Here is a 21290-nt window from a genome sequence, read left to right as displayed (position 1 = left end):
ACAACATTCATTCAGTACATTCAAACAATATGCCCTGTGGTGAATTCAGAATAAGTACTCTATCATATTCTAGACTAAAAATAGAACTGACCAACATTCCTTTTTTTTTTTTAATTTCTACGAACATTTCAAATTACCACTGTAAATAAATTGGCAATGCTGTAAGACGGCGAGATGACCTTGAAGTCCTATTTTCGTGTAGGCCACTATAGTGTAGTAGCAATAGATTCGTACTATAGATTCCAATAAATACACAGCTAGCCGTAGTACTAGTAGTAATAGTACTAGTAGTGGTTGTAAGATTTTTACATGTGACTTTCTGCAGCGCGCTGCAGAATATATTTAAATAAAGATGCAATTGCCCTCATCTCACTTTATTCTACTACAGACACCGCAGTGGCAAGTGTCTGACTAAAATACGGGGTGCACCAGTAAGCTGTATAGTTTCAAAAGTTATGATATGGCCTCTAGTTCTGACAAACAGAGGGTCTCCTACCACTTTTAAACTTAAGTGACTGTACTTTTCAATTTTCCACTATTTCAAAACTTCAACTTTTGAATTTTTTTTACAATGCTCCATTTTAAAATTGGACGACAGGGATAGAGGAAATTGTTTAAACTATAACGTCAGAGAGGTGGAGGGGGAAATGTTGAAATTTCCTACACTTTGGACAACTGGGCTGGCAACATTTTTAAACTTAGGTACAGTGGACTCCAATTTTTTAAAATCAATTGAAATGAATTAAATTGTAGCACTAATGGATTTTAACTTTAGGACAAGCAGTATGTATGACTTCAGGAGAAAATCCAGAGGCAATTTTAAATCCTATGATTGCTATAAGCAAATGGCCCTGCAGATACCTAAATGTCTGCCTAAAAAATAGGTTTCTACTTGCATGCACGAAAATATGTTAAGCGGTGTTTCATGTCATTGAAAGTAGGTCTCGGATTGCTTAAATTTCGAATAAGAAACAACCGGTATAACAAGTCACCCATGTTCAGCCAATTGCCTCTTGAAAGAGGGTGGAGGAGCAGACAGATGTTCAAGATGCTCTCTTGCCCTTGGGGTGAGAAAGTGCCCCTAAGGGCAGGAGAATGAGCAATGATCAACGGCATGAGGGTGCAGTAGGCAACAGAAACCACTGCATTAAAGACACGTAATGTGTCTCCACATGACATGTGGCATGTAATTGAAGAAGCTTCATGATGATCTCTCTATTGGAAGTAGATTCCAGACTAGCCCCTCCAGGAGAGGACTGCCAAGGGGGAGGTGACCATAAGAAAATGACTGAATAACCAACGAAAGGTTAACATTCTACGAGTCGGAGCGTGCCATGTCAAAAGTTTGAACGTGGGATCATGAAAGAAGGTTGTATACATGGAAGAATCCTGGAGATACTAAAGGTATGAGATAGATTATACAATGGTAAGACAGAGGTTTAGGAACCAGGTTTTAAATTGTAAGACATTTCCAGGGGCAGATGTGGACTCTGACCACAATCTATTGGTTATGAACTGTAGATTAAAACTGAAGAAACTGCAAAAAGGTGGGATTTTAAGGAGTGGGACCTAGATAAACTGAAAGAACCAGAGGTTGTATAGAGCTTCAGGGAGAGCATAAAGGAACAATTGTCATGAATGGGGGAAAGAAATACAGTAGAAGAAGAATGGGTAGCTTTGAGGGATGAAGTAGTGAAGGCAGCAGAGGATCAAGTAGGTAAAAAGACGAGGGCTAGTAGAAATCCTTGGGTAACAGAAGAAATATTGAATTTAATTGATGAAAGGAGAAAATATAAAAATGCAGTAAATGAAGCAGGCAAAAAGGAATACAAATGTCTCAAAAATGAGATCGACAGGAAGTGCAAAATGTCTAAGCAGGGATGGCTAGAGGACAAATGTAAGGATGTTGAGGCTTATCTCACTAGGGGTAAGATAGATACTGCCTATAGGAAAATTAAAGAGACCTTTGGTGGAAAGAGAACCACTTGTATGAATATCAGGAGCTCAGATGGAAACCCAGTTCTAAGCAAAGAAGGGAAAGCAGAAAGTTGGAAGGAGTATATAGAGGGTCTATACAAGGGCGATGTACTTGAGGACAATATTATGGAAATTGAAGAGGATTTAGATGAAGATGAAATGGGAGATACGATACTGCGTGAAGAGTTTGACAGCACTGAAAGACCTGAGTCGAAACAAGGCCCCGGGAGTAGACAACATTCCATTAGAACTACTGACGGCCTTGGGAGAGCCAATCCTGACAAAACTGTACCATCTGGTGAGCAAGATCTATGAGACAGGCGAAATACCCTCAGACTTCAAGAAGAATATAATAATTCCAATTCCAAAGAAAGCAGGTGTTGACAGATGTGAAAATTACCGAACTATCAGTTTAATAAGTCACAGCTGCAAAATACTAACGTGAATTCTTTACAGACGAATGGAAAAACTGGTGGAAGCCGACCTCGGAGAAGATCAGTTTGGATTCCGTAGAAATGTTGGAACACGTGAGGCAATACTGACCTTACGACTTATCTTAGAAGATATATTAAGGAAAGGCAAACTACGTTTCTAGCATTTGTAGACTTAGAGAAAGCTTTTGACAATGTTGAGTAGAATAATCTCTTTCAAATTCTAAAGGTGGCAGGGGTAAAATACAGGGAGCGAAAGGCTATTTACAATTTGTACAGAAACCAGATGGCAGTTATAAGAGTCGAGGGGCATTAAAGGGAAGCAGTGGTTGGGAAGGGAGTGAGACAGGGTTGTAGCCTCTCCCCGATTTTATTCAATCTGTATATTGAGCAAGCAGTAAAGGAAACAAAAGAAAAATTCGGAGTAGGTATTAAAATCCATGGAGAAGAAATAAAAACTTTGAGGTTCACCGATGACATTGTAATTCTATCAGAGACAGCAAAGAACTTGGAAGAGCAGTTGAACGGAATGGACAGTGTCTTGAAAGGAGGATATAAGATGAACATCACCAAAAGCAAAACGAGGATAATGGAATGTGGTCGAATTAAGTCGAGTGATGCTGAGGGAATTAGATTAGGAAATGGCACACTTACTGTAGTAAAGGAGTTTTGCTATTTGAGGAGCAAAATAACTGATGATGGTCGAAGTAGAGAGGATATAAAATGTAGACTGGCAATGGCAAGGAAAGCGTTTCTGAAGAAGAAAAATTTGTTAACATCGAGTATAGATTTAAGTGTCAGGAAGTCATTTCTGAAAGTATTTGTATGGAGTGTAGCCATGTATGGAAGTGAAACATGGACGATAAATAGTTTGGACTAGAAGAGAATAGAAGCTTTCGAAATGTGGTGCTACAGAAGAATGCTGAAGATTAGATGGGTAGATCACATAACTAATGATGAAGTATTGAATAGAATTGGGGAGGAGTATATGGCACAACTTGACAAAAAGAAGGGACCGGTTAGTAGGACATGTTCTGAGGCATCAAGGGATCACAAATTTAGCATTGGAGGGCAGTGTGGAGGGTAAAAATCGTAGAGGGAGACCAAGAGATGAATACACTAAGTAGATTCAGAAGGATGTGGGTTGCAGTAAATACTGGGAGATGAAGAAGCTTGCACAGGTTGGGGTAGCATGGAGAGCTGCATCAAACCAGTCTCAGGACTGAAGACCACAACAACAACAACAGGGAAGCTATAAAACCTGAAAAGGGAAATACTAAGGCTCAGTCTAAATATATTGGAAGCCAGTGAAGCGAAGTGGAAAGAAGACAAGGATTTCTCGTCATATAAGTATGGGGTGATATCAACTGCAGCAGAAAGTAATATAATGGGAGTAAGATTCGTTATTACTAGAAAGGTAGGGCAGAGAGTGAGTCACTGTGAACAGTTCGGTTATAGAATTGTTCCCATAAGAATCTACAGCAAACCAACACTGGCAACAATCGTTCAGGTATACATACCGACGTCGCAAGCCGAAGACGAAGAGACAGAGAAACAGTGCATGAGGTTGCTGAATGAATAATTCAGTACATAACGGTAGATCATACTCTAATAGTCATGGGGGATTGGAATGCGTTGCAGGGCAAGGAGTAGAAAAAATGGTTACGAGAGAATAAGGGCTTGGTATTAGGAATGAGAGAGGAGAAGGACTAATTCAGTTCTGCTGTAAATTTCATCTAGTCATAGCGAATACTCTATTCAAGAACCACAAGAGGAGGAGGTATACTTGGAAAAAAGATAGGGAGATACAGGAAGATTTCGGTTAGATTACATCACGGTCATACAGAGATTCCGAAATCAGGTACTGGATTGTAAGGCGAGGAGAAGACATAGACTTGTATCACAAATTAGGAATGAGCAAGAGTAGGCTGAAGTTTAAGAGACTAGTCAGGAAGAAACAATGCGCAAAGGTTCAAAATGGTTCAAATGGCTCTGAGCACTATGGGACTCAACTGCTGAGGTCATTAGTCCCCTAGAACTTAGAACTAGTTAAACCTAACTAACCTAAGGACATCACAAACATCCATGCCCGAGGCAGGATTCGAACCTGCGACCGTAGCGGTCTTGCGGTTCCAGACTGCAGCGCCTTTAACCGCACGGCCACTCGGCCGGCAATGCGCAAAGAAATGGGATATGGAAATACTAAGGAAAGAAGAGATACGCTTGAAGTTCTTTGAGGCTGTAAATACTAAGATGATACACAGCTCAGTAAGTATTTCAGTTGAAGAGTACTGGACATCTCTTAAAAGGGCAGGAAGGAAGCACAAAAATGTTCAGGGAAATTGAGAAATACCGAAATATAAGTCACTTATGAGTGAAACAAATAAGAAGAACAAGGAAGCTAAGGTGAAATGGCGCCATGAAGAATGTGAAGAAATCGAAAAATAAATTATTCCCGGAATGAGATTTTCACTCTGCAGCGGAGTGTGCGCTGATATGAAACTTCCTGGCAGATTAAAACTGTGTGCCGGACCGATACTCGAACTCGGGACCTTTGCCTTTCGCGGGCAAGTGCTCTACCAACTGAGCTACCCAAGCACGACTCACGCACTGTCCCCACAGCCTTACTTCTGGCAGTACCTCGCCTCCTACCTTCCAAACTTTGCAGAAGCTCGCCTGCAAACCGTGCAGAACTAGCACTCCTGAAAGAAAGGATATGCGGAGACATGGCTTAGCCAAGGTTCGCAAGAGAGCTTCTGCAAAGTTTGGAAGGTAGGAGGCGAGGTACTGGCAGAAGTAAGGCTGTGGGGACAGTGCGTGAGTCGCGCTTGGGTAGCTAAGTAGGTAGAGCACTTGCCCGCGAAAGGCAAAGGTCCCGAGTTCGAGTCTCGGTCCGGCGCACGGTTTTAATCTGCCAGGAAGTAAAATAAATTATTGTTCAGAGGACTGACTCACCATATAGAAAAGTCAAAACAACCTCCGATGAAATTAAAAGCAACTGCAACATTAGGAGTACATTGGGAATTCCGTTGTGAAATGCAGAGAAGAGAACGGATAGGTGGAAAGAGTAAATTGAAAGCTTCTATGAGAGGAAAGACTTCTCTCATGAGTGATAGAAGAGGGAACAGGAGTAGATATAAAAGAGATAGGGGATCCAGTATTAGAATCAGAATGAAAAAGAGCTTTTGAAGACTTGAGAACGAATAACACAAAAGAGATAGATAACACTCCATAGGAATTTCTAAAATCATTGGGGGAGCGGCAACAAAATTATTATTCACGTTGGTGTGTAGAATCATCCACAGACTGAAAGATCCGACAGGTGCGTGAATTATCGCACAACCAGCTTAACAGCTCATACATCCAAATTACTGACGAGAATAATATACAGAAGAGTGGAAAAAATGTGAGGATATATTAAATGATGATCACTATTGTTTTAGGAAAGGTAAAGACACCAAGAGGCAGTTATGAAGTTGCTTTTGATAACGGAAGAAAGGCTAAGGAAAACTCAAGGCACAGGATCTGTCGACCTGGAAAAAGTGTTGTACAGTGTCAAATGGTGCAAGATTTTCGAAGTTCCGAGAAAACTAGGGGTAAGCTAAAGGGGAAGAGGGGTACTCTACAATATGTACAAGAACCAAGGGGAACAAGTGGAACACCAAGAACCAAGTGCTGGGATCAAAAGGATGTAAGAAAGGGATATAGTCTCCCACCCCTACCGTTCAATCTATACATCGACAAAGCAATGAGGAAGTAAAAGAAAAGTTTAAGAGTAGAATTAACATTCAAGGTGACAGGAAATCAATGGTTCATATGGTTCATATGGTTCAAATGGCTCTGAGCATGTAGTGGGACGCGAAATTGAAGCGTCACCCATCCACCAGTGTCAGCCCAGTTTGCAGGTGAATATAAGTTTAATTTAGTTTTTTGTTTATGTATTTTTGTTATATTTGTAATGGTTGTGAATTTGCTAAAGTTTTGTATTTATTTTTTATTTTTCATATACGGAGAGGGCGGCGCAACGAACGGATACAGCATCTTCGCTGCCGGGACCAGAGAGAAAATTGCTGGCCACTATACGTCGCGGGTCGACAGCCAAAGAGCAACAGAAGATCCTGAAACCGAGTTGTTGCGTCGTGCTTCTAAAAATTGAAAATTAAGAATTTGTAATGTTTCTACAACAATGACGTCATAGAAAGTTTAATCATATTGTAAATGTTCAGTTCTGTCTTGTCAAGGCTCAGGTTCACGTCTATATGTAGGAAGATAATAAACTAGTGGATGCTACTAAAGTTTAAATACGTGTTCCGAGAATTTATTTATGAAGAATTATGTTACGTAATTTATTTGACAAGATTATTAATTTTTGACAACGTCCATCGCGAGTTTGAATCTCGAAAGTTTATTCAGTGTGGTTCTAATATTTATTAAAGCAGATCACTTGCATTAATATAATTTCTGAGGAGAAACAAACGACATCTAAATTGAAAAAAGGTTGCGCAAACCAATTGGCCTGAGTGACGAAATGCTGAGCATACGACTCAAATGATGACGTTTTAATTACAGTTTCGTTCAAGAACCATTTAGAGACAAATTTAAAAAAGGATTTAAATAATTTTGAAGTGTGTTGTAACTGACGTAGGTGACGAAGTCTGCACATGGTCATACGTCAAAAGAAAATCATTCATACAAAACTTACGTCGTTACACTACAAGCACTATGGGACTTAACTTCTGAGGTCGTCAGTCCCCTAGAACTTAGAACTACGTAAACCTAACTAACCTAAGGACATCACACACATCCATGCTCGAGGCAGGATTCGAACCTGAGACCGCAGCGGTCGCACGGTGCCAGACTGTAGCGCCTAGAACCGATAGATGACAAGATAAGCTGATGGCATTGTTATCCTCAGTGAAAGTGATGAAGAATTGCAGGATCCGCTGAATGGAATGAACAGTCTAATGAGCACAGAATATGGATTGAGAGTAAATCAGAGAAAGATGAAGATAGTGAGAAGTAGGAGACATGAGTACAGCGAGAAACATAACATTAGGAGTGTTAACGAAGTAGATTAAGTTAAGGAATTCTTCAAGCTAGGAGGCACAGTAGCCCATGACAGACGAAGCAAGGAAGAAGGAAGAAATTTATCAGAATGTACGTTCGGAGCACAGCATTGAATGGTAGTGGGATGTAGATTGTGGGAAATCCGGAAAAGGAGGAAATCGAAGCATTTGCGATGTAATGCTACAGAAGACGGTAAATAATGAGGAGGTTCTCCAAAGAATTGGCAAGGAAAGGAATATATGGGAAACACTGATAAAAAAAAGGGACAGGATGGTACGACATCTCTTAAGACATCATACTAGAGGAAACTGTACAGGGTAAAAACTGTGCAAGAAGACAGAGATTGAGATACATCCAGCAACTGATTCAGGATGTAGGTTGCAAGTGCTCCTTTGAGATGAAAATATTGGCACATGAGAGGAATTCACAGTGGACAACATGAAACGAGATATAATACTGATGTCTCTAGAAAAATAGCAGGTAAATTCAGACTGTGGGGTGACAAACATGTTTACGTATCCCGGAAATATACAGCAGGCTCAAACAGCTGGAGAAAGAAATATTTTGTCTAACAGGCAGGCTTGGGCTTGCAAGGGAAAGAAACTCCTTTTGTCCCAGCTGTGAATAGCAGCCCACATGCACTCATACTGGCGTGAACACTGGGGAAAACGCAGAAAGCCTGGCAACAGTGCAGACTGAGCTAGTATTGCTGGAGAGCCATAATGTGTTGGCACCTTGGATTCTGACTAGATACAGCTGCAACATTATCCTTGGTCAGCCATCTTGATTTTCTTTTCAATTTTATACCAACTAGCACATTATTGAATTTCCCACCAAATTTTGAATTCCCACCAGTTTTTCAATTTCCCACCATTTTATACATAGGGCAACCGACCTATATACAAGGGGACGGTGAATGGAGAAATCTGGCAGCAATGCATAATGTCAATGATGACATCCTTAAAAATCTGACAACAATGTACTCTGCCTCCGAAATCTCAACGACTACCAGGACAGCACAGTTGCATTCCCTATATTGGTGATGTTTCACAGAACATTGTTAATGTGTTAATACCATATACGGTAAGAGTTGCTTTTCCTGTCACACCCATTGCAGCTTGTTGGTCAGACCGGACTAAGCTTCCAAACTAGATTTAAGGAACATACAAATGCATCTAGGTATAACACCCCAAATAAATCTGTCTTCGCTATACTTATTAACGACACAGGATAAGGTTTTGAAATCATAGCTTATTTGTAGCTAAATGAAACTCAAAATAGAGAACTACATCGAACAAAAAAAATTGTAATGTAATTTATCGATCCACCTGAGAACAAGGGCGTAAACCCTCGAAACGCGTTGTGGGAGAAAATAAAAATGGTTGAGAGTTAATTGTTTTAAGTTATCTTTTATGTCTAAAAACTCGACAGTTTCCATACCACAGTCCAACATGGATTATATAAGATAACTTTCGCAGCATTTTATGACAGAGTCTGGCGGAGTTTACATCACAACAGCTAATTCCGGCTGTCTTACCTCTCAATTTAGAACATTTCTCGGAAACTTATGAAAAAATTTCAGCAACATATTATCTTCAGCATCTCGTTTTATACCAGAGGTAAGAGAGTTAAACACGTAACAAAACTACGCTCTGTCGGCATACTGTCACTTGTCGAAAACAACGTTTCGGTATCTTGAACAGTTCAGTAAATAAAAGAGGTGTTCCGCCTTAGGCGAAACGCTCTGTATGCCGATTTACTTCCCTGTACAGTTAGAGAGCATCAGGAACTCTTACGGAACATTTAAACTATTCATACACATTAACTAAAGTAGCCCCAGTACACCAACTTTTCCCTGGTAGCTTCAGAGTATTTTCCTTTTCATATTCCACTTCGCATCTACTGAATTAAATTTTAGCTCATACAAAGTATAAGACTAACCTCTGTATTGTTTGTTGATATTCGCAGACCTGGTGCACCAACGACGGAAGATACAATAAACCAAATCTGGCTTTGGGGATCAAACAGAAAGTCTACCGTTGCGTATAAAACTGTAGCTTATTCCATATTTACGTGAAGCGTTATTACTGATAGCTTTATCAGGAACGTCAAGTTGTGATACTGGGGGAATCCCAGTCTCAGATAACGACTACATCGAATGAAGATCGGAATCGAAATAAACTTCTTGAGCACCGTACAATCTATATGATTATTTGACATTCACAAACAAAGCGATGTGGCACGGAAGTTCAGGTTTGACCGGCTACGGTTTGGCTTCCTATCAGAACGTACCGATTTAGATTTTCCGAAGTTTACCTGACCGGGAGAGGTTCGAATCCTCCCTCGGGCATGGGTGTGTGTGTTTCTCCTTAGGATAATTTAGGTTAAGTAGTGTGTAAGCTTAGGGATTGATGACCTTAACAGTTAAGTCCCATAAGATTTCACATACATTTTTTTGAAGTTTACCTGAGTTATCAAACTCTATTATCTCTCCCTCTTAAACCACGGCCATCGTCTGTCTCAATATGTTGTAAAACCTGAGCTAATTCTGTTTTTTATTTACCTGTTTTTCATGTTCAAACAATTATGGATAGGTGGAGTTGTACGCCACCACTAGGATGCGGTTGATAAAGTTTCGAAACAGCGGAATTGATAGAGTGGCTTCCACCGCGAAAGACAGACAAAATCCCAGCGCTCTAGCTGCCTTAGCAATGTGAGAGTCAACTGGTAGCCAGGGCCGTATTGGAGGGGGAACGAACGCCTCCCCCCCCCCCCCCACTTTTTTCCGAGGGGTACACCGCCGCCTTACTATTTTAGGTGGAGAATATTTTCTTATTGCAATAATTCTCTTTCGTCGTCTCTCAAAATTAAATTATCGTTAATTCAGAGTTATAACTCATAGAACATATTAGCCTGAAGTCAACTGGGTACTGATAAATGGCCCAGACAGACAACGCAATAACAAATAACAATGAACATCAGGCGCTTGGGGTTGGGCATCCGCTCAAACTCAAGAAGAAGTTCGGCGCAGTGCTGCCAGTCTGGACGTCAAAGCGCGCCGCTCTGCACAACAATGTAAAGTCTTGTGCAGTGTCGGAACAACAAAGGAATTGCGTGCTCTGTTTGGACGGAATTTCTCGTTTTACATTATTGTTGACACACACTAGAGCATTGCTGCGCACATGCAAAGACTCTGCTCCATTCTTGCCTGTTCTGTGCTGCTCTGCGCCTGCCTGAGCGGGACTGCGCGGCGTTGCACATCCGATGTCGACTCGCCTTCAGATGCTCACATCTCGTGACGTGATAGTAATGTCTGAAAATACTTATTTGCCTTCTTCGTCTCCGTAATTATGTTTCCTTCAACATTTCGGGCGCTCGCGTGTTAGGCATTTACACCGCCTCTTGAACATGTAACTACACCACTGGCCATTAAAATTGCTACACAAAGAAGAAACGCAGATGATAAACGGGTATTCATTGGACAAATATACAGGGTGATTCAAAAAGAATACCACAACTTTAAAAATGTGTATTTAATGAAAGAAACATAATATAACCTTCTGTTATACATCATTACAAAGAGTATTTAAAAAGTTCTTTTTTCACTCGAAAACAAGTTCAGAGATGTTCAATATGGCCCCCTCCAGACACACGAGCAATATCAACCCGATACTCCAACTCGTTCCACACTCTCTGTAGCATATCAGGCGTAACAGTTTGGATAGCTGCTGTTATTTCTCGTTTCAAATCATCAATGGTGGCTGGGAGAGGTGGCCGAAACACCATATCCTTAACATACCGCATAAGAAAAAATCGCAGGGGGTAAGATCAGGGCTTCTTGAAGGCCAGTGATGAAGTGCTCTGTCACGGGCTGCCTGGCGGCCGATCCATCGCCTAGGGTAGTTGACGTTCAGGTAGTTACGGACAGATAAGTGACAATGTGGTGGCGCTCCATCCTGCTGAAATATGAATTGTTGTGCCTCTTGTTCGAGCTGAGGGAACAGCCAATTCTCTAACATCTCCAGATACTGTAGTCCAGTTACAGTAGCACCTTCGAAGAAAAAGGGACCAAAAACTTTATTGACTGAAATGGCGGACAAATGTACAACTAAATGAAACTTTATAGCTCCCTTAATTCGCCGACAGATAGTGCTTAGCTCTGCCTTTCGTCGTTGCAGAGTTTTAAATTCCTAAAGTTGTGGTATTCTTTTTGAATCACCCTGTATTATACTAGAACTGACATGTGATTACATTTTCACGCAGTTTGGGTGCATAGATCCTCAGAAATCAGTACCCAAACAACCACCTCTGGCCGTAATAACGGCCTTGATACGCCTGGGCATTGAGTCAAACAGAGCTTGGACGGCGTGTACAGGTATAGCTGCCCACGCAGCTTCAACACGATACCACAGTTCATCAAGAGTAGTGACTGGCGTATTGTGACGAGCCAGTTGATCGGCCACCATTGAACAGACGTTTTCAATTGGTGAGAGATCTGTAGAATGTGTTGGCCAGGGCAGCAGTCGAAGAATTTCTGTATCCAGAAAGGCCCGTACAGAACCTGCAACATGCGGTCGTGCATTATCCTGCTGAAATGTAAGGTTTCGCAGGGATCGAATGAAGGGTAGAGCCACGGGGCGTAACACATCTGAAATATAACGTCCACTGTTCAAAGTGCCGTCAATGCGAACAAGAGGTGACCGAGATGTGTAACCAATGGCACCCTATACCGTCACGCCGGGTGATACGGCAGTATGGCGATGACGAATACACGCTTCCAATGTGCATTCACCGCGATGTCGCCAAACACGAATGCGACCATCATGATGCTGTAAACAGAACCTGGATTTATCCGAAAAAAATGACGTTTTGCCATTCGTGCACCCAGGTTCGTCGTTGAGTACACCATCGCAGGCGCTCCTGTCTCTGATGCAGCGTCAAGGGTAACCGCAGCCACGGTCTCCGAGCTGATAGTCCATGCTGCTGCAAACGTCGTGGAGCTGTTCGTGAAGACGGTTGTTGTCTTGCGAACGTCCCCATCTGTTGACTCACGATCGACACGTGGCTGCACCATCCGTTACAGCCATGCGGATAAGATGCCTGTCATCTCGACTGCTAGTGATACGAGGCCGTTGGGATCCAGCACGGGGTTCCGTATTACCCTCCTGAACCCACCGATTCCATATTCTGGTAACAGTCATTGGATCTTGACCAACGCGAGCAGCAATGTCGCGATACGATAACCGCAATCGCGATAGCCCATAATCCGACCTTTATCGAAGTCGTAAACGTGATGATGCGCATTTCTCCTCCGTACACGAGGCATCACAACAACGTTTCACCTGGCAACGCCGGTCAGCTGCTGTTTGTGTATGAGAAATCGTTTGGAAACTTTCCTCAGGTCAGCATGTTGTAGGTGTCGCCACCGGCGCCAAACTTGTGTGAATGCTCTGAAAAGCTAATCATTTGCATATCACAGCATCTTATTCCTATCGGTTAAATTTGGCGTTTGTAGCACGTCATCTTCGTGGTGTAGCAATTTTAATGGCCAGTAGTGTATTTACGTTTCGATTGTCAGGCAATACTTCGTTACCTATCGGCTCACCTTATGGAGCGTAATTTTGACACTGAACGATTTGGCACTATAGCCCGATGAAATTATGCCACAATATCGAATCTCGGCTCTTGACTTGCCCCTCTACTGTGATACTACTATGGTAGACCTATTTATTATTTCGAGTCATTCCGTGCCTTTGGTCTATGCGATTGTTACAGCATTAATCGTTACCCACAGCACGGCAGGCACGGGTATTGTAGTTCAGTTCTCAGTGAAGTCGTAGGCATTGCAGTGAACAGTTCTGTTGACTTCTTCGGTTCTAGGTATTACCTTTCCTTAGTGCGAGTAATTGAAAGATGCAATATTTCAGTATGAAACGCAGTATAGTAGTTCGAAAAAACGTGAAGCTTATAATGGGCCATCTACTTCATATACGAATAGTAGTAGCGGTACAGGTGTTGAAGATAAATGCTAATCATGTGAAGTAATTCCTTGTTATTTTGATTCTGTTTATTGGAACGACAATACATGGAGAGAATTTATGACGAAATATGAGTGGTTAGTACGTAGGGAAGGCAATTTTTTTGCTCAGTGTGTAAACAGTGTAGAATGTTGGGTGAGTAAATCACAGGGAGAATGGAATAGTAATTCGGTCTGTCCAGTTTGAGAAAGTAAACATGCACAGTTAAAATTAATGAGAAAAAAATTATAAACATAGGAATTCCGAAGCCCATTTAACAGCACGCAGACAACGAAAAGAAAGGCAAAACATTGTCCTACACTCTGTTCATCATAAGACTAAACCTGGTGTAAACAAACACAAACGTGGTGTTTGGTCAGAAGCCATACCACACATACACTGGTGGTGTTGCGCTCTTGGAAGTAGGTCCTACTTATGTATTAGATATCTTATTACTGGAGACCGGATTATATGCATCATAAAAACCTTAAAACGTGCATGCAAATATGCATGAAATATGCTTAAAAATGCATGAAAAGTGTCGAAATATGCGAGATCAAAAATAATAAAAAAGACATGGTAGTTACTGCGCGCATTATATCTCAAAGTTGAACTTGTGCATATCATTTGGGGGGAGGGGCGTCGGCCACGCGCAGAATCGGAACATTTAGAACGCTGATATCGTTTTCTGAATACTTTCTGGTTGATGTTAGGAAGGGGACCTTTCTGGTTTTATTTTGTAAAAATTTGCAAATGGGTATGCATACCGTGTTTTCAAGAATTGTTCCTTCTTTACTGCTGTTGTCGGTAACAAGCGGATGCCATGCGAGTGGGTAACAGCATTAACTTTTAATTAATACTATTGGACCAAAGCATCATTTACAATTTATTTTACATTTTTCTACTATTGTAAACATAAACGACCAAGTACTGTTCCAAATGTTCGGTAGTAAGATTGTGTCTGCGATCACTCAAAACATTTTTATAAGCAGAAACGGACCGTTCTACAACAACTGAGGTAACTGGGCAGTATCTGAATTTGGGTTCTATGTTGGCGCTTATTGTTTCTGGTGAAAGTTCACCCGTCCCGTTAATAAAGCTATCAATTTCGTACAAAGGTTCAAAGCACGGATTATTGCTTAAAATGTTTTCAAATTTTTCTGTAAGTTTTCTTGGGAATACCTCTGGCAATGAGGGGTTCACTATAATAATTTTATTCGTTAACGGAATAGATTCATTCAACGCCAAACCTTGAGTTTGAAGCTTTTTAATAGTTGCAGGTATATAGGAAAAATGATTGCTAATCACAGCAATGTCTTTCTTTAACACCAGAATCAGTAAAAGCTTCCCTGCACTGGCAAACTGCCAAAGTCTCCGCTCTATTGAAGTCGTTTACTACTGATCTGGCTCTGAGCACCATGGAACTTAACTTCTGAGGTCATCAATCCCCTAGAACTTAGAACTACTTAAACCCAACTAACCTAAGGCCATCACACACACCCATGCCCGAGGCAGGATTCGAACCTGCGACCGTAGCGGTCGCGCGGTTCCAGACTGTAGCGCCTAGAACAGCTCGGCCACCTCGGCCGGCTACTACTGATCTAATGGCCCCGAAATGTTCATTGTAAAACAAAACAGCTTCGACCCACATACCCCAACAAATTACCACTGGTTCAGGAGGTAAAACCACATTTGGTAGTTTTTCTTTGTAGGTCGTGATGTGAGCAGGAGCCTTTAAAAACACTTTCTTTTGGATGAAATCAGTTTATTTACATTCACAAACGTGGAAGAACTTCTTCAGCAAGGCGATGTACTCAATGAGCAAAGCACGTCGCATGAATCAGATAAAATACTCTGAGGGCTTTTCCTGCTTTGATCACATAGGGAGCAGCATCTGAAATAAACACAAACACCCCTTTATCAGCAGAAGATTCGGGAAATATTTTTCTAATACCCTCATTCACAAATCTGGCGATCGTGGAATGATTTACTTTTCCAATTTCTTTGCAGGCCGCTAAATAGGAAGAAGAAGGCTCTTTATTTAAAGCACCAACAATAAAATTTGCAATGTAACGTCCACAAGTGTCTGTAGTTCTGTCAACTGAAATAGAGATAATGCTGTTCATGAGCTCATTGTGTATTTCTTCCAGAATATTTACGTAAATTGTCGGTATGTCATTTTTACGAAATGTTGATTCATATGGTATATATAGATGTAAACAATATTTGCGCAGGAAGCCTTTGAGGATAGGGTGCGTAAGTTTGTGAAGAGGAATACTGCTTGCAATGAATGCTTCACGTAGATCCATGTTAAGCCGACGTGTTTGGTTACCTTTGGACAAATCCCTGTTACTGCAACTTGCTGTTGGCAGAAGTTGTTCTCGTGGTCCCTTCTTCTGCATTCCTGTGATATGAAGGCTTGTCTTGACATGCTGGTCTACTTGAAACTTTTTTTTGTTTGCGAAAAGTCTTTCTTGCAAACTCGACAATAGAAAACAATTCCTTCATATGTAAATGTTCCATGAAGATCTGCTATCAACGAAACGACGTTTCTTTTTTATGTGGCATGGCGCACAACAAGTTACACACTACACTTCGTAAACAAAAGAAAATAGAAAGCTGAAGTGAAACAATGGACGTGCGACTAAAAGCTTGCGTAGCTTAATTTAATTATTGCCGACGCGTACGGTATGACAGCGGAGGGAATTAACCGGGGACGCGGGTGCAGGAGCATTGACTCTGTCTGCCTGTTCCTGTTCCTCTTCTGTAATGGTTTTGCTAAGCAGTGGTCTCTCGGTTAGCGATTGAACGCAGTTCTAGATCACGGTCAATCTGAGAGACATCAAAACTAGATCGAACTAGATACCGCCGTCTAAATTTTTAAGATATTATAAACAAAGAGTGAAAATATGCACCGTCAGTAGATTTTAGTTATAATACGCAATAACCAGTGAAAAGGAGCCAATTATAAAAATACATATGCAACATGCAAATGAATATAATATGCAATAACCGGTGAAAAGAAGCCAAATATGCAAATGCAGTTTGTATGTGCTCCGATTGTCGCGCTGTTAATATGCAGTGTGAAAATGGCTGAAGCTGCTTGATGTTCCGTAGTAAAACACGAGCATGAACACGGTTAAAAAGTACCGAGAAATGGTTATTCTTAATGTTTTGCCGGTCGCGGTGGCCGTGCGGTTCTAGGCGCTTCAGTCCGGAACCGCGGGACCGCTACGGCCGCAGGTTCGAATCCTGCCTCGGGCATGGATATGTGTGATGTCCTTAGGTTAGTTAGGTTTAAGTAGTTCTAAGTTCTAGGGGACTGACGACATAAGATGTTAAGTCCCATAGTGCCCAGAGCCATTTTTTCTTAATGTTTTTCATAAATTTGCAGAAAAAAAATCGGCTTCGAAGTTCTCCGGGGGACGGTATTTGGTACATTTGAGATATTAACACACATTAGATGTGTCGTGGAATCGGTAGCGCAGTAGATTGCTAATCTCCTGCAGTTCTTGGAAGCCAGTTCGAGTCTCGCTGCTGTCATCCTTTTTTCCGTTCAATTTGAAATACCTACATCTCCTAATTGTAAAATTCATCATCATTTTTTGAATAATCCACCTCTTATTGTTTCTAATCACCTACTGCACGGGAAATTCGTCTTTTCATTTCAAAAATAAATTCTAAACTATCGAAATTTTATGAAAGGTTGTTAATAAAGGTTGCTTAAATTAAGAAAACATAACAATTTATGTTGTAGGACAAAAATTAAAAACCAAATACTCTTCACTTGGACTATGTCCATTGTTTTATAACACATATGTAGCCTCACACGAAGCAGAGTGATAAGGGTTTTAGCAACATGCAAATCAGTCATTTTCTCAGCATGGTGCACACCATGCAAATGCTGCATTTTTACATTTGCCCCTGTACCACTATAATATGAACCCAACAGAATTGATCTGGAGCCCGGTTAAGGGATTTGTCGCACGAAATAACAAGGTTATTAAGCTGCCAGTCGTATTTGAACTAACGCACGCAGCTTTTTTACTTGTCACTGCCGAACGCTGACGGGACATAGAACGGCATGTCATAAAAGAAGAGAAGAAAATGCGGCACCTGGGTGGTTTTGTGGATTCTGTTGTTGATCGACTCGCTATCAACGAAGCAAATGACAGTTGCAGAATTGAAATGTATTTCTCAGATTCGGATGAGGAAGGAGCTAAGAGTTTACGAGACAGCTGACTGTAATTAATACCTTTAGTGGCTTCAGTATTCAACAATACGGTGAAATCCCTGCAGTATGGTTTTCCATCACACATAGCTCGCTCAGAGAAATTATCTCGTCTTTAAGTTAGGAATTTTCATCACTCTTGTGTGTAATTAGAATACTACATTAGGTGAGAGCATTTTATGCTTTCCGTCTGGTCACCTTAGGAGAGTGCATTAGCGCTGGAGTTTTGCCGAATATTATTTTATTCTCTTTAAAAATTAAATGACATTTGAAGCTGCGTTGTTTTTCTGCTCGTCTCTTCTTACGTTTGAATTTCAACTACTCACATCATTGCAGGTTAGTTGAACCAGCAGGCTGTCTAAGTTAAATACGCCGGTAAGCTGTTGTCCCACATTATCGCTCAGTCTATGTGCATATAACACAATATATAACGTATCCTTATGACCGTATTTGACTGTACTGCACACAGCTTGGCTTCCGCTCAGCGTGAAATGAAATCCAATGAGATTCAAGCAAACCTGCAAGAATACATCGTGTAATGTTTACTTCAGGTTCATTCTGATGATGAACACAATATGGAAAACCTTGTAGCTGAACAGCAGAAAGACATTTTTGAAAGTACAAGGCAAGTGTTTTGCACAGCGTATTTTGTAGCAAAAAATAACAAACCATATTTAGACTTTCACAAGCTTGTGGATTAGCAAATTCAAAATGGTCTGCATAGTAAACACAGTTGTGCCAACATCATAAACTGCATTGCGGCCACTATGAGGATGAAGCTCTGTTCACCCGTAATATCGAATAACTCCCAAGGTCTCTGTACTCATTGTAGAGTCTACATCTGTTGCTTCACAGTCAGTTTTAATAGTGTATTTGAGATCTGAAATCAGTGATGGTTGTGTAAATACCTTATTCTTGGATATTATTGAATTTAAAAGAAGAGAGGTAGAAACCATAGAAGCAGAGCTTCTAAAATGTCTGTCAAAGCACAGCTTTTCTTCAAGTTATTTGAGTAACAATTTGATTGGAGCATGCAGTGATTATGCTAGCGTAAAGCTATGTAGGAATTTAGGTGTTTTAGAACGACTCAATAGCAGGTACAACAAATTACTCAAATGGCATTATTTGTGCCACTGAACTGAATTGCTGTTGCTGGTGAAATCGAGGAGCTTCTTGGTCTGAACCGTCTTATCATTGTTTCTATTTATTTTTTAAGAAGCTGTAGGCGTTGTATCATAAATCTCCAAAGAATCAGCATGAACTGTCAGCTGTTCAACAAGGGTTCGATGAAGAACTTAGGAAGACGTATGAAGTATTCCCAGTTCGTTGAGTGACTTCAAGCTTTAGAGGAGTGCAAGCAACATGGAAGTCCTATCAGTCCCTGAATGCACATTTGAATCGATTTTCGAGTGATGTGACCAGAAAATCAATTGTAAGGGAAGAGTTCAAGGGATTGCAGAAAACACTATCAAGCCCTGAAGATTAGTTTCCGCTCACGGTATCTCCGAAAGGAGAGTGTTAAGAGTCCCTCTTCATATAGGGCAATTACGGGATCAATAAGAGCCATTGAACAACTGAAGGGAATGCCAGGTGTTTTCATGAAGGAAAAAGAGAAAGCTACTTCTGAAGGGTGCTTCAAAGACGTTCCACTGGTTGCCAGAAGAGAATCAAGCAGAATGACTACCCAAATTAATAGGAAACAGTTCTGCCAGAACTTTAGCGACAATTTGAGACAAAGGCTAATTTCGAATGACAGTGAAGAATTCAAATCCTTTACGAAAGAGGTCGATATTTTGCACAATAAAAAATGACCTTATGACATTGTGAGCCCATGGCTAGAAGGGGTAGAAAACTTAAGAAAAACGTGTGACCGATTTCTTCTTTCTTATCCACATGCAAGAGAAGGTTCAGAGATTATATAGACAACAGTGGAGAGAACATTCCTGAAAACCTGAAACCAGTTTTTGTTTGTGTTGATACTCTCCATGTGAGCACATCGGACTGTGAAAGAGGTTTCAGCACAACGAACTTAGTTATGACAACACTGCAGAATTCGCTTTCTGTTCGCCATCTGTCATCCTTAGTGTTTAGTTCAAATCTGGGGCCTCCACTAAACCTCTTGATTACATCAAAGTATGGATGAAAACCCAAAGACATGTCGAGGACAACCCATTCAAGAAGGCTAAACTACATGAGCAGCAGTCTGACTGGTACTCCCACATAAGGGATCTTCTTTAGGTGAGTCCACCCACTATTTTTGTTGGGAATACAGCACTGACTGGTACACTCTCTGATCAAAAATATCGGGACACTCTATGTGGACAATGGGTATGTCCACTATTTGCCTTTATGACAGCTCGAACTCTGCCGGGAACGCTTGCAACACGATGTCCGAGTGTCTGAGGAGAAATGGTGGCCCATTCTTCCTCAAGAACCGAGATCAGACATGGTAGTGACGTTAGGCATAGGGTCGTCGAGCGAAGTCGACGTTGTAATTCATCCCAAAAGTGTTCCATTGGAGTTCAGGTCGGGACTCTGGGCAGGCCAGTCCCTCTCAGAAATGTTATGATCCACGAATCACTGCCTCACATATCCTACTTATGGCAGGGTGCATTATCATGCGGATACAAACAATCATCGTTTCTGAACTGTTTCTGTACCCTATGCAGTACACAATGCTGTATAATGCGTTCATATCCTTCTACATTCAGCGTTTTTTTAGGCGCAATAAAGGGACACACCCTATCCACGAAAAGACATTCCCACCGTAACATCATCTTCTCTGTACTTCACTGTTGGCACTACACAGGATGGCAGGCGGCATTCTCCAGGGATTTGCCAAACCCATACCTTTTCATAGGAATGTCACAGGATATAGCCTGATTGACCACTCCAAGTCATTCGTTTCTAGTCACCCACTATCCAGTGACCTCGCTCCTTACATCACCTCAAGTATCACCTAGCACTGACTACAGAAATGAGTGGCTTATGAGAAGATGCACGGTGACCGTACCCCACTCTTTTTAACTCCTTACGCACGGTAAGTGTACTAGCTGGATTGCTGGTAACACTTTGGATCTCACGAGCAATTCCTCCCGCTGATTCCACGTGATTTCTTCCAACCGCCCTCAGCAATGTTGGACGCCCCTGTACGTCAGTAGATGAGGTCTGCCTGGTCTTGATTGAGCAATGGTTGTTCCTTTGCGTTTCCACTGTTAGTCACACCAACAGTCGACTTGGCCAGCTTTAGAATGGTTGAACGGTTCCTAATACTTAAGTGACATCCATTGAGTAAAAAATGGTTCAAATGGCTCTGAGCGCTATGGGACTTAACTTCTAAGGTCATCAGTCCCCTAGAACTTAGAACTACTTAAACATAACTATGCCCGAGGCAGGATTCGAACCTGCGACCGTAGCGGTCGCGTGGTTCCAGACTGTAGCGCCTTTAACCGCTTGGCCACCAAGGCCGGCCATCATCCATTGAGTACTCCACGTTCAAAGTCACTAATCACTGAACTCTCTTGACTGATCCATTCTGCTGTTACCGCTTCTCCACTGGCAACGCTG

The sequence above is a fragment of the Schistocerca piceifrons genome, chromosome 7 (assembly GCF_021461385.2).
Source record: "Schistocerca piceifrons isolate TAMUIC-IGC-003096 chromosome 7, iqSchPice1.1, whole genome shotgun sequence".
NCBI lineage: Eukaryota > Metazoa > Arthropoda > Insecta > Orthoptera > Acrididae > Schistocerca > Schistocerca piceifrons.
Note: the sequence above shows the minus strand (reverse complement) of the source record.